General features: G+C 47.3%; 1 protein-coding gene across 1 annotated transcript in view; it reads left to right on the top strand.

The window, feature by feature from the left end:
• Positions 1–12,797, top strand: part of GNG4 (G protein subunit gamma 4) — a 64,378-nt gene that overhangs the window by 22,103 nt on the left and 29,478 nt on the right. The window contains exon 2 of the mRNA XM_060126253.1: positions 9,315–9,425. The gene's annotated coding sequence lies outside the window, so the exon portion shown is untranslated. The remainder of the gene's footprint in view (positions 1–9,314; positions 9,426–12,797) is intronic.

Genomic DNA, 12,797 nt, shown 5'->3' with positions numbered 1-12,797 from the left:
TTATCCATTCATCTGTCGATGGACACTTAGATTGTTTCCATGTCTTGGCTGTTGTGAATAGTGCTGCTGTGAACATAGGGGTGCATGTATCTTTTCGAATTACAGTTTTGTCTGGGTATACACCCAGGAGTGGGATTGCAGGGTCATATGGCAACTCTATTTTTAGTGTTTTGAGGAACCTCCATACTGTTTTCCACAGTGGCTGCACCAGTTTACATTCCCACCAGCAGTGTAGGAGGGTTCCCTTTTCTCCACACCCTCTCCAGCATTTGTTATTTGTAGACTTTAATGATGGCCATTTTGACCGATGTGAGATGGTACCTCATTGTAGTTTTGATTTGCATTTCTCTAATAATTAGCAATCTTAAGCATCTTCTCGCCTGTTGGCCATCTGTAAGACGTGGAGGAATCTTAAATGCATTTTACTAAATAAAAGAAGCCAATGTGAAAAGTTCATATACTGTAGGATTCCAACTGTATGACATTCTGAAAAAGGCAAAGTTATGGAGACAGTAAAAAGATAAGTGGTTGCCAGGGATTAGGTAAAGCACTGAAGATTTTTTTAAATAGGCTTTTTAGAGCAGTTTTAGGTTCACAGCAGAATTGAGCGCAAGGTACAGAATTCCCATGTACCCTGACATACATACAGCCTCCCCACTAATCAGCATCCTCCACAAATGAGGCACAGTTGTTACAAGTGATGCACATACATGGACACATCGTCATCACCCAAAGCCCACAGTTGACATTTGGGTTTATTCTTGGTGGGGTACCTTCTATGGGTTTGGACAAATCCTCAGAAGATTTTTAGGGCAGTGAGACTATTCTATATGATACTGTGATGGGGCATACATGTCATTATACATTTGTCCAAACCCCTCCCGGGAGCTACTTTCAAGGTCAGTTCTTTCCCAGGTTTAAGAAAGTCAGCAGGGCTTCCCTGGTGGCGCAGTGGTTGAGAGTCCGCCTGCCGATGCAGGGGACACGGGTTCGTGCCCCGGTCCGGGAGGATCCCACGTGCCGCGGAGCAGCTGGGCCCGTGAGCCATGGCCGCTGAGCCTGCGCGTCCGGAGCTTGTGCTCCGCAACGGGAGAGGCCACGACAGTGAGAGACCCGCATACTGCAAAAAAAAAAAAAAGGAAGTCAGCAATGTTTTACAGGTTTTTCCCAAGTGCTGCAATTGACTAACAGTCCTCCCGTTTTGGCGTTCAGGAGCCTGTTTGTAAATAGCACCCTTGACCAAGACAAATAACAAGTTGCTAAAGGTGAGAGGAAAACTGTGATGGAGCCAAAGACAACAAAGAAATCTTATTTGATCTGTTTTACTCCTAAAATCTCATAGGAAGTAAAAATCTGAGAAATAATTGACACACACACACGTGCGCTCATGCCCACACAATGTAAAGTAAAATCCGGATGCCTTGTAACAAAATCATCTTATTTTTTTAAAAAAGATGAATTCTCCAGGAATGTGAAAATTAATGGTTTGCCCTAAGAATGCTAATAGAAAATTCGTTCTTGAATAATGCTAGGAGCGGACATAGGACAGCAGTTATCCTTTTCTCGATCAGAAATTACATGGAAAACTCAAAAGTATCACCTTTTCTGTCAGTCACTTCCCACTTTGGAAAAGTAGCTTTTCTGTCGAAATAATGTCATGTCAAAATGAGATTCGACGTAGTCTGACGTATACCACGCTGTCTTTCAAAGGACTTGCCTGCGCCCCGTGACCCCGCTCTTCTTTCTGATTTCTCCCTTTTAGAGTGGGAATGTCTACCCTATGCCTGTCACTGTGGTATTTTGGAAGCAGATAACTTGTCTGGTTTCACAGGTTCACAACTGGAGACGAATTTTTGCCTCCAGATGAATAAGTCTTAACCCATACCTGATGTAGATGATATTTAGATGAGATTTTGGGCTTCAAGTTGATGCTGGAATAGATTAAGACTTTTGGCCTGTTGAGATGGGGTGAATTTATCTTTCATGGAAGAGGGACATCAGTTTTGGGGGATCCAGGGGGTGGAATGTTATGGGCTGAATTGTGTCTCCCACCAAATTCAGAATGACTTTATTTGGAGATAGACCTTTAAAGAGGTAATTAATCGGGTCATGTGGCGTTTTCATAAAAAGAAGAAATTAGGGCACTGTCACACCCAGAGGGAAGACCATTTGAGAACACAGCAAGAAGGCAGCCACCTGCAGGCCAAGGAGAGTCTCTTCAGAAGAAACCAGACTTGCCAGGAGGCTCTCTAAGCGAAAACCCATTTTCTTGCCTTTTCCAGCCTCTAGAGGCTGCACGCATTCCTTGAGCCATGGCCCCCTCCCATCTTCAAAGGCAGCAGTGTAGCATCTTCAGATCTCTGGCTGTGACACCAACTCTTCTGCATCAACTCAGCTTCCTTCAGCATCATGGTCCAGCTTGACTAACTGGAATATGTAACCCAGCAGGCAGAAAAAAGTTGGCTTCATACTCTGTGAGGGCTGATATAAAAGCAGCAGAGCACTATTAGGTGTTTTTTTTGAAGATGTTGGGGGTAGGAGTTTATTAATTAATTAATTTATTTTTGCTGTGTTGGGCTTTTGTTTCTGTGCAAGGGCTTTCTCTAGTTGTGGCAAGCGGGGGCCACTCTTCATCGCGGTGCGCGGGCCTCTCACTATCGCGGCCTCTCTTGTTGCGGAGCACAGGCTCCAAATGTGCAGGCTCAGTAGTTGTGGCTCACGGGCCTAGTTGCTCTGTGGCATGTGGGATCCTCCCAGACCAGGGCTCGAACCCGTGTCCCCTGCATTAGCAGGCAGATTCTCAACCACTGCGCCACCAGGGAAGCCCCACTATTAGGTTTTTTAATGCTTGTTCCTCTCGATTAAGACTTTGGACTCCATTTGCAATGCCGAAGAAATACTTAGAGAGTGTCTGGAGTGGAGGATCCCAGGGAAGATGGACCTCTTTTTTATTCTGCACCAACTTGTCAAATGCCCTTTAATATCACAGCTGGTCTGCCAACCTTCTCTAATTTTCTTGACCTTAGTAGGGACCAGATAAGGGCAGTCACTGGGTGACTGGCGACCAGCAGAGGCTCCAGCATTGTTCAGACTCAGCGTGCTCTTCCTAAGGATCCTTTGTCTCTCAAGTCCACTCCAGTACATGCCATGCTGAATGCTTCTTAGCCCCGTACCTGGTTAGCATCTGTGTGGTTAGATGTTATTAGGTCAGGCAGATGCTATCAGGCGATCAAGATGTAAGCTGAGTAATTGAGACTCAGATTGTAAAACGCATCAAGCTTGACTATCACTGTATTTAATTTGCAAAGTGGCTCATACAGGAGCGGGGATGGCCGTGCCCCTGACCAGGGGACGACAGGGCCCGTGTTCCCACCACAGACACAGAGCCAGAGTGGTCTGTATGTGTGACAGCACATGATTCTCTGCCACTCCCCTCAGGAGTTGGGACTTTCAACACCATCCCAGGATGACTGAGAAAGAGCAGAGTTTGTCAAGTGAGGTTAAGACACCACTTTGTGCTTCCATATGTACATAGAGGAAGCCTGCACCCTTTGCTGCTGCAGAAGTTATGACTCTTTAGGTGAATTAGTATCTCCCTCCCTTTTAGAGCCTTTGTTTCGAAGCGAATGTGACCTGCATTACTGGGTGGGGTGGAGGGGGACACTCCAAAATGTGAACTCAGTGTGTGAAATCTTTGTCCTAAAGCTGGGGAGGAGGGACCCTAGATGACCACTCTGAATGCCAGGAGAACCCGTCCCCAGTTTTCCTGCCAGAAGCAGTGTCACTTGTGGGATTTTAGGGTGACAAAGTGGCTTCCTTACGTTCTACGTGTAGCTCCTTTCACCTATGGGGATTGGACCAGAGAGGAAATCTATGTGAAGACACCATGCAGGACCAGAAATTGTGGCTTCAGCCCAAGGCATGGCTATTAATACAGGGTTATTGTTGGGCTTGCTCTCCAATGAGGTGATTTTTTCCTGGGGACACATGGGGCTCAGCAGGCCCACCCCACCAGTCTGTGCCCAGAAATGTTAAACCCAAACGTGAACACAGCTTCCCAAGGTGGAATCCTTGCTATAATTGATGCAAGGATTGTATTGTATTGGGTTTTCCAAATAGAATTTACGTTAGTACTCTTTAAAAGAAATTTTTATCAAAGTATAGTTGATTTACAAGGTTGTGTTAACTTCCACTGTACAGCAAATTGACTCAGTTATACAGATATATATTCTTTTTCATATTCTTTTCCATTATGCTTTATCACAGGATATTGAATATAATTCCCTGTGCTCTACAGTAAGACCTTGTTCTTTATCCATTCTATATATAACAGTTTGCACCTGCTAATCCCAAACTCCCAATCCTTCCCTCCCCCTTCCCGCTTGGCAACCACAAGTCTGTTCTCTATGTCTGTGAGTCTATTTCTGTTTTGTAGATAAGTTCATCTGTGTCATATTTTAGATTCCACATATAAGTGATATCATATGGTACCTGTCGTTCTCTTTCTGACTTACTTCGCTTAGTATGATGATCTCTAGGTTCATCCATGTTGTTGCAAATGGTATGGCATTCTTTTTTATGGCTGAGTAATAGTCCATTGTATATATGTACCACATTTTCTTTATCCATTCATCTGTCGATGGACATTTAGGTTGTTTCCATGTCTTGGCTATTGTGAATAGTGCTGCTATGAACATAGGGGTGCATGTATCTTTTTTTTTTTTTTTTTGCATGTATCTTTTTGAATTGTAGTTTTGTCTGGATATATTCCCAGGAGTGGGATTGCTGGATCATATGGCAACTCTATTTTTAGTTTTTTGAGGACCCTCCATACTGTTTTCCACAGTGGCTGCACCAGTTTACATTCCCACCAACAGTGCAAGAAGGTTCTCTTTTCTCCACACCCTCTCCAACATTTATCATTTGTAGACTTTTTAATGATGGCCATTCTGACTGGTGTGAGGTGATACCTCATTGTAGTTTTGATTTGCATTTCTCTAATAATTAGTGATGTTGAGCAGCTTTTCATGTGCCTACTGGCCATCTGTATGTCTAGTTTAGAGAAGTGTCTGTTTAGGTCTTCTGCCCATTTTTCGATTAGGTTGTTTGGCTTTTTTGTTATTGAGTTGTATGAGCTGTTTGTGTATTTTGGAAACTAAGCCCTTGTCAGTTGCATCATTTGCAAATATTTTTTCTCATTCCATAGGTTGTCTTTACATTTTGTTTATGGTTTCCTTTGCTATGCAAAAGCTTGTAAGTTTGATTAGGTCCCATTTGTTTATTTTTGCTTTTATTTCTATTGCCTTGGGAAACTGACCTAAGAAACCATTGGTACGATTTATGTCAGAGAATGTTTTGCCTATGTTCTCTTCTAGGAATTTTATGGTATCATGTCTCATATTTAAGTCTTTAAGCCATTTTGAGTTTATTTCTGTGCATGGTGTGAGGGTGTGTTCTAACTTCATTGATTTACATGCAGCTGTCCAACTTTTCCAACACCACTTGCTGAAGAGACTGTGTTTTCCCCACTGTACATTCTTGCCTCCTTTGTTAAAGATTAATTGACTGTAGGTGCGTAAGTTCATTTCTGGTCTCTGTATTCTGTTCCATTGATCCATATGTCTGTTTTTGTGCCAGTACCATACTGTTTTGATTACTGTAGCTTTGTAGTATTGTCTGCAGTCTGGGAGGGTTATGCCTCCTGCCCCCTGCATTGGAAGTGCTGAGTCTTAACCACTTGACTGCCAGGGAAGTCCCATCCTGCTTTGTTCTTTTTCCTCAGTATTGCTTTGGCAATTCTGGGTCTTTTATGGTTCCATATAAATTTTAGGATTATTTATTTGTTCTAGTTCTGTGAAAAAATGTCATGGGTAATTTAATAGGGATAGCATTAAATCTGTAGATTGCTCTGGGTAGTATGGCCATGTTAGCAACATGAATTCTTCCAATCCAAGAGCATGGGATATCTTTCCATTTCTTTGAATCATCTTCACTTTCCTTTATTAATGTTTTATAGTTCTCAGCATTAAGTTAGTACTTTTGTCTCAAGGCTTAAAAGTATTTTCAAGGCCACAGTGTTTCCCTAGCAGTCTACAGACCTCTGTTGAAACACTGTATTGGTTAGGGAGATGCACAGCTGCTGTGACAGAGAGCCCCAGAAAGACAGTGACATAAAATGCACAGAAATATTTCTCTCCATCACCTCTGAGCCCAGAGGCAAGCAGTGCGGGTGGACAGGGCAGCTCAGCTGTAAGTGCATTTCAGAGATACAGGCTCCTTACACTTTGCTTCTCGGTCCTGCCCCAGGACTGTAGTTCTTAGTCTCTCCTGAGCGTCCCAACCCCCTGAAGGGCTGATTAAACCACCTCCCACTCCCAGTGTCTTTACTCAGCAGGTCCAAGTGGGGCTTGAGAATTTGCATTCCCGACAAGCTCCCAGGTGCTGCTGGTCCAGGGACGGGGCCTGGGGAGCCACTGCCCGAGGCCCTGTGCTTGCCTGCCCTGGCTGATCGCAGACATGTCCACGGTCCAGATTATGGGGTGGGGAACGAGTGTGGAGGCATACACACACGGATTGTTCAGGCCAGGCAGGAAGTGGCACTCTGCATTTCCATTCAGTTTCCACTGGTGAGAAGACTCACAAGGCCCCACCTACCTCCAAGGGATGCTGGGGCAAGTCTAGTTCATCGGCCATGTCAATGAAAATAATCAACAATCTATAATAGGAATAGAAAAGAGTGTGATTGGAGCCAAACTGAAGACTGTAGCCCGGAAGACAGCATCTTAGATAATTCTGAGGAACTGCTCCAGAGAAGCACGGTTTTCAGCACAGTTTTGTATCTTGTCAGAACAAAGAACATTAAACAAGTCGGGGATACATTCCTTCAAGCTTTCAGAAAAAACAGACCAGCACATCACACCAGTGAGTCAGCATGGCCTTGGCACCTGGGAAGGCAGTCTTATCATCGAAGGAGTCCCAGCATTGGTGTCCCAGGAAGGGAGGCATTTAATCTTTATTTTTAACATGGGCATTCTTTACTTCTGGTCAATGTGCCCTTTTCTTTAAAGCATGTGAAGTATAGGTTTGATAGGCCACAAACAGGCTGTTTCAGCTAATATAAAATTGAAGTGAACGCATGGGGACTCTTGGTGGAGGACCTGCTGGACCCCCCCTTGGCTTCTCCAGTTAGGACCCCAGTGGGCCCCCTCAGTGGGCTAAGACCAACCAGCAGTCGAGATCCTATGCCAGTTGGAAAACCAGATACTTGAAAACAGAGAATGAAGTGGGTTTTGAGAGCATTAATAGGAAAGTGAAAAACAAGGGAATAGGCCAAAAGGGTTTTCTTTTTTTTTTAATTTATTTTATTGAAGTATAGTTGATTTACAATGTTGTGTTAATTTCTGCTATACAGCAAAGTGATTTACGTATACATATATATATTCTTTTTCATTATGGTTTATCACAGAATATTGAACATAGTTCCCTGTGCTATACAGTAGGACCTTGTTGTTTATCCATCCTATATATAATAATTTGTATCTGCTAATCCTAACCTCCCAGTCTATCCCTCCCCCAACCCTCCCCCTTGGCAACCACAAGTCTGTTCTGTATGTCTGTGAGTCTGTTTCTGCTTCGTAGAAAAGTTCATTTGTGTCATATTTTAAATACCGCATGTAAGTGATCTCATGGGAGATGTCTTTCTCTTTCTGACTCACTTCACTTAGTATGATAATCTCTAGGTCCATCCATGTTGCTGCACGTGGCATTATTTCATTCTTTTTTGTGGCTGAGAAGTATTCCATTGTATATGTACCACATCTTTTTTGTTTCGTTTTGGTTTTTTTGGCCACGCTGTGCAGCATGTGGGATCTTAGCTCCCCAACCAGGGATCGAACATGCACCCCCAGCATTGGAAGCTCGGAGTCTTAACCACTGGAAGGCCAGGCAAGTCCTACCAATCTTCTTTATCCATTCATCTGTCGATGGACATTTAGATTGTTTCCATGTCTTGGCTATTGTAAATAGTGCTGCGGTGAACATTGGGGTGCGTGTATCTTCTCAAATTATAGCCCAAAAAGGGTTTTCTAATGGCAGAGGATGAGAAAACAAAACAGGGAAGGAGATGAGAATAAAACTCCATAAAAGTCTAACAATTTGGGGGGATGGGAAGCACCCCGATGCAACAAATTACTGTGACAGGAAGAAACGATCACTTTGGAAACAGCAGGCATGGGTGTTTGTGAAGCCGTACAACGGGCCCAAACGACCTCAGACCAAAGCACATTTGGATGCCCCTCTAGCTGGGGGAGTAAACAGCGCTGTCAGTCCATTCCTGTCTGGCCTTTGTTTTTGGTCCAAGTTCACTGGGATCCTGGGAGATGGATGCTCTAGGGCAGGATGCTGGGAGCCCTGGGGGAGGGAGCCCATTGTCCCAGAGTCAGCCTTTCTGGGGAAGGGAGTTGGCGGGGCTCATTGTCTCTCCATGGAGAGTCCCCTGCTTTAAAGCCATCTAATCAAATCATCTCTTCTAAATGTCCTCTGGTTGGAATCAGGTTATTCCTAGTATGTGTGAGAATAATAAGCATCAACATGTTAACCAGAATTGTCTCTGGCAAAATGCATTGTAGGGCTTCCCTGGTGGCGCAGTGGTTAAGAATCCGCCTGCCGATGCAGGGGACACGGGTTCGAGCCCTGGTCCGGGAAGATCTCACACGCCACAGAGCAACTAAGCCCATGCGCCACAACTCCTGAGCCTGCGCTCCAGAGCCCGCGAGCCACAACTCCTGAAGCCCAGGCGCCTAGAGCACATGCTCCGCAACAAGAGAAGCCACCGCAATGGCTGAAGAGTAGCCCCCCTCGCCGCAATTAGAGAAAGCCCGTGCGCAGCAGCGAAGACCCAAGCAGCCAAAAATAAATAAATAAATTTAAAAAAAATGCATTATAATCTGTCTTTATTTTCTTTGCTGTAATTTTCTCTATACTCACATTTTTCTACAATGGACATATCTTTTCATAAGAAGAAAGAAAACATCTAAACTGTTCCTGTTTGGCAGAGGTCTGGGTGAGTGGGGGTGGGTGAGGGCAGCGTGCAGGTACGGGAGGCCCCAGGTGGCCTGTGGCCTCCAGATGTTCCCCTGTACTCTTTGTCGGATCGGGGCCTTCTCTTTCTGCCTTTAGCTCACCGTCTCCCCTGGGGTCTGATACAGGAGAGACAGCTGCTGAGCTCGAGGGCAGGGCACGGAGGGAGCTGGGGCTGTCTGGGAGACGCCTGGCTTCTGCTGCACCTGGTGACCCATCTCTGGTTGTGCTTCCAGGTGAGCCTCAAAGCAGGAGCCCTGACTCAGCCTCTCATCTGACGACTGTCAGCTGCCACTGCCGCCAGCCCATCCCCTGCCCAGGCCTGTTGCTGTGCCATCTCTCAGCAGGTGAGCAGGTAACGTACCCTGTCCAAGAGCAGGTTCTCTCTGGAGAGCAGGTGTCTCTGCCAGCAGTGCGTGTGTGGGCCTGGGGTGAGGCTGGGCTGGCAGGCTCCTTGATGGGTGGCCAGGTCCTCACACCATCACTTTCTTCTTCTAGCAGTTGTCATCATCCCAGATGTAGGGCCCTCATGAAGCCTGTTTTACCCCCCTCCTCACATTATCCCTCACATTATGGATGTGCCCCCTCCTGGGGGAGCATCAGGAGGAGAACCAAGCCATGTCCATGGGTTGCTGGCCTGGGCTGGGAATCAAGCTGTGTGCTCTCCCCACTAGGAACAGAGATGTTACTCAGGCAGGCACCCTTGTTCAGCAACTCGCTGTGACAAAGGGGGTGAAGGTCAACCAACACTCCCACCCAGCCCACCTTGCAGTCTAAGCTGCTTGGTCCCTTTAGGCCTAGAGGGCTGTGCTCACTGGCAACAGCTGTTTTTCAGGTATTTCCCAGAGAGAGAGACTGCAGCACTCTGTCAGCCGACACATAGCAAGGGCTTGTGGAGATAAGTCATATTAGGGAGGATGGCTGAAAAGGCACGATGAAATTCTAAACACTGTATCCCGAGTCAGGTCAGATGGGCAGCACTGGGGATTGAACCACCTTGCACTGCCCTGCCCCTGACTCTGAGTTTACCCAGTTATACACCACAGGATGCAGCCCGTTAGAACCTCCCTGGGAAAGCTGTCTGTGTGAGTGTATCCCGTGTGCCGGAGGAGAAAGATGTCTGACCACCGAGGTGACAGAGCCAGTCTCCTGAGTAGTTGGCTCGTTTCCCTTTCCTTCTGCCTTGTCTTCTAAAAAGCCAAGGGTCAAGTTTGTGGTCCACCGGTGGCCAGTATTCATGTTCAGCTTCATTGCATCTCCATTCTTCCCTACTTCCACGTTTCTTCTTGGGTCAAGGTGGGTGTATATGCACGCATACGTATATGGAGAGAGACATCCATCTGTTCACGTGGAGGTATGGTGTCTGGGTAGTCTTGTTGCCAAACCAGACTTAGGTCCACTCTCCCGCCCACAGTAAAACCAATCTGCTGACACCGGGTGGTGGTGAAGGGAAGTGCAGCGTTCTTTGCAGGGTGTCAACCAAGGAGGCCAGGGCGGCTAGTGCTCAAAATGCCCGAACTCCCTGGTAGGTTTCAGGAAAGCATTTTAAAGGCTGAGTGAGAGAGGGGAGTCCCAGGGGATGTGATCAGCTCATGCACAATTCTCTGACTGACTGATGGTGAGGTCACAGGACGGTGTCGCATTACCAATCCTCAGGCCCCAGTAGGTCTGGGGGCTTCATGCTCGTGGTCGTCAGGTAGTTAATTTCTTCCATTTGGTGGGGGTTTTAGGATGTACAAAACCACTCAGGAAATGTGCATCAGATACTGTCATCTAGGTGCTTCAGAGAGGAGCTAAAGTGGAGGATATGGGGGAGGGCTCTGTCCCGGGAAGGCCCCATAGGGTCCTTCTCAGTTACAGTCTTGAAAGGGCAGAGATGTGGAACCTAAGAGGTGCCTGACCAGGTAGGGGAGGGAGGCCCTCAGAGACCTTCCCATGGGGTCCTATCTTTAAAAGGTTCAGTTGCCTTTAGCTCCATTTGACAAAAGCCATTTCCTTCTCCAGGGCCAACTGTGTCCCTGGGTTATCTTGACACCACAGCGGGTGGGGGAATCCTCCCTGCCATTGCATGCCCAAGTTAGGCGGGTTTAGGGTCGCTCGAGGGGTGAGCCTGTCCTGGGAGAGCAGGCTAGCCCAAGTGATGGGTAACGGCCTCTTAGTGCGCCCCACCAGGCTGAGGAGCGGTGACCAGCCCGGCCAGCATTGGGGAAATGCTTCCTTCCACTTCCATTAAAGATCTCTGCAAAATTAAGTTCTTTAACTTCCTTGAAAATTCGAAAAATACAGGGGTAGGACCTGGACCTCTGAGGTCCCTTCCAGTATTAACGTTTGGTGATTCAGAGCCTTGCTACTCAAAGTGTGGTCCCCGGACCAGCAGCAGCTGGGGGCTTGTTAGAAATGCAACATCTTGGACCAAACCCCAGCTCATTTAATCAAAACATCTGCATTTTGTCCAGATCCCCAGGGATTCATATGCCCATGAAAATTTGTGAAGGACTGATGAAAGAGTCCTGAAGGTACACGAACACCCACCTTCCAAGGTGATCTGGTGGACGTACAGGAACGACGGAGTGGAAACGATTTACTGCCAGCCGTGGTGCCCCCCCCCCGGGGCGTGTCAGCATCACCTTGGGAGGTTGTGAAATGCAGGCTCTGGTCTGTGGCGCCACCGTCTGGGCTCTGGGTGTGCATATGCTTGAGAATCCTTACTGGCCACTTGGAGACAGGACAGAAACGTGCGCGTGTGAAGTGGTTTATAAGTCACTGACGGCAACAGGAGTGACATCCTATAAATGGGGTCAGTGAGCCCAGGGGCAGCAGAGCAGGGGGGTGAGGTGGGCAGGCTTGTCATCCCTGTACTGGGGACAGGGCTTTGCATCCTTATTTTTAGCATCTCCACGTTTAGTTACTTAGGGGGCCCTTCTATGTGCATCTGTAGTGACCTCTCCACCTCCTTCCTGAGCAACAGTGGAAATGGGGGGAAGGGAGGGTTCTATGTTCTGTTGTTGGTGCTTGTTTTGAGATGATGAAAAAGACATAAACGTATTTTTATGTGCTGAGAAAGAAGGCACCCAGAGACACTGATGTTACAGGAGAAAGTGGGGTGCGTGGCAGGTCAGAGCCCCAAGAAGGGGACAGGTCCGCTACAGGTGAGGTGTCAGGCTTGGGTAAGGAGGTGCTTTCAGCTGCAAGTGACAGGTGACCCAAGAAGTATGGCCTAGACTGTGAGGAATATATTCTGTCAGTATCAAGGGTCTGAAGTAGAGTGTCCGGGATCCATGCATCTCAGGGCTCTGGATCTGTTTCTCCATGAGTCTCCTGCCTTTGCCCTGGGTCCATTCCCCAACGTCACGATGGCAACTCTCAGTGAAGCCAGCCAAAGACTGGGACTTCTCCTGGTGGGCCTTGACTAGGAAGGAAAACCTTTCCTACAAGTCCCCTGCAGATTTCCCCGCATGTCTCCTTGATTAGCACGGGCTCATGCGCTCTGGTCCTTCTGCAAGGGAGGTGGGAAATGGGCGTGTGGCACCATGGGCCCCTGAAGCAGAAGGTGGGCTCTGCTCTCAGGGGCAGCAGGGAAGTGGGCAGCCATGGGGAGGGCCAGCAGCGGGTCCTGATGCAGAGGCACGGATGGAGGGCAGGATGCGTGTGGACACCAAGCAACCGTAGGAGGTGGAGCTGGAGTCAAGGAGGTTCTGCCCTAACGGCTTTTCCTCTGT

The sequence above is a fragment of the Lagenorhynchus albirostris genome, chromosome 16 (assembly GCF_949774975.1).
Source record: "Lagenorhynchus albirostris chromosome 16, mLagAlb1.1, whole genome shotgun sequence".
Taxonomy (NCBI): Eukaryota; Metazoa; Chordata; class Mammalia; order Artiodactyla; family Delphinidae; genus Lagenorhynchus; species Lagenorhynchus albirostris.
Note: the sequence above shows the minus strand (reverse complement) of the source record. Positions and strands in the feature narration are given on the sequence as shown.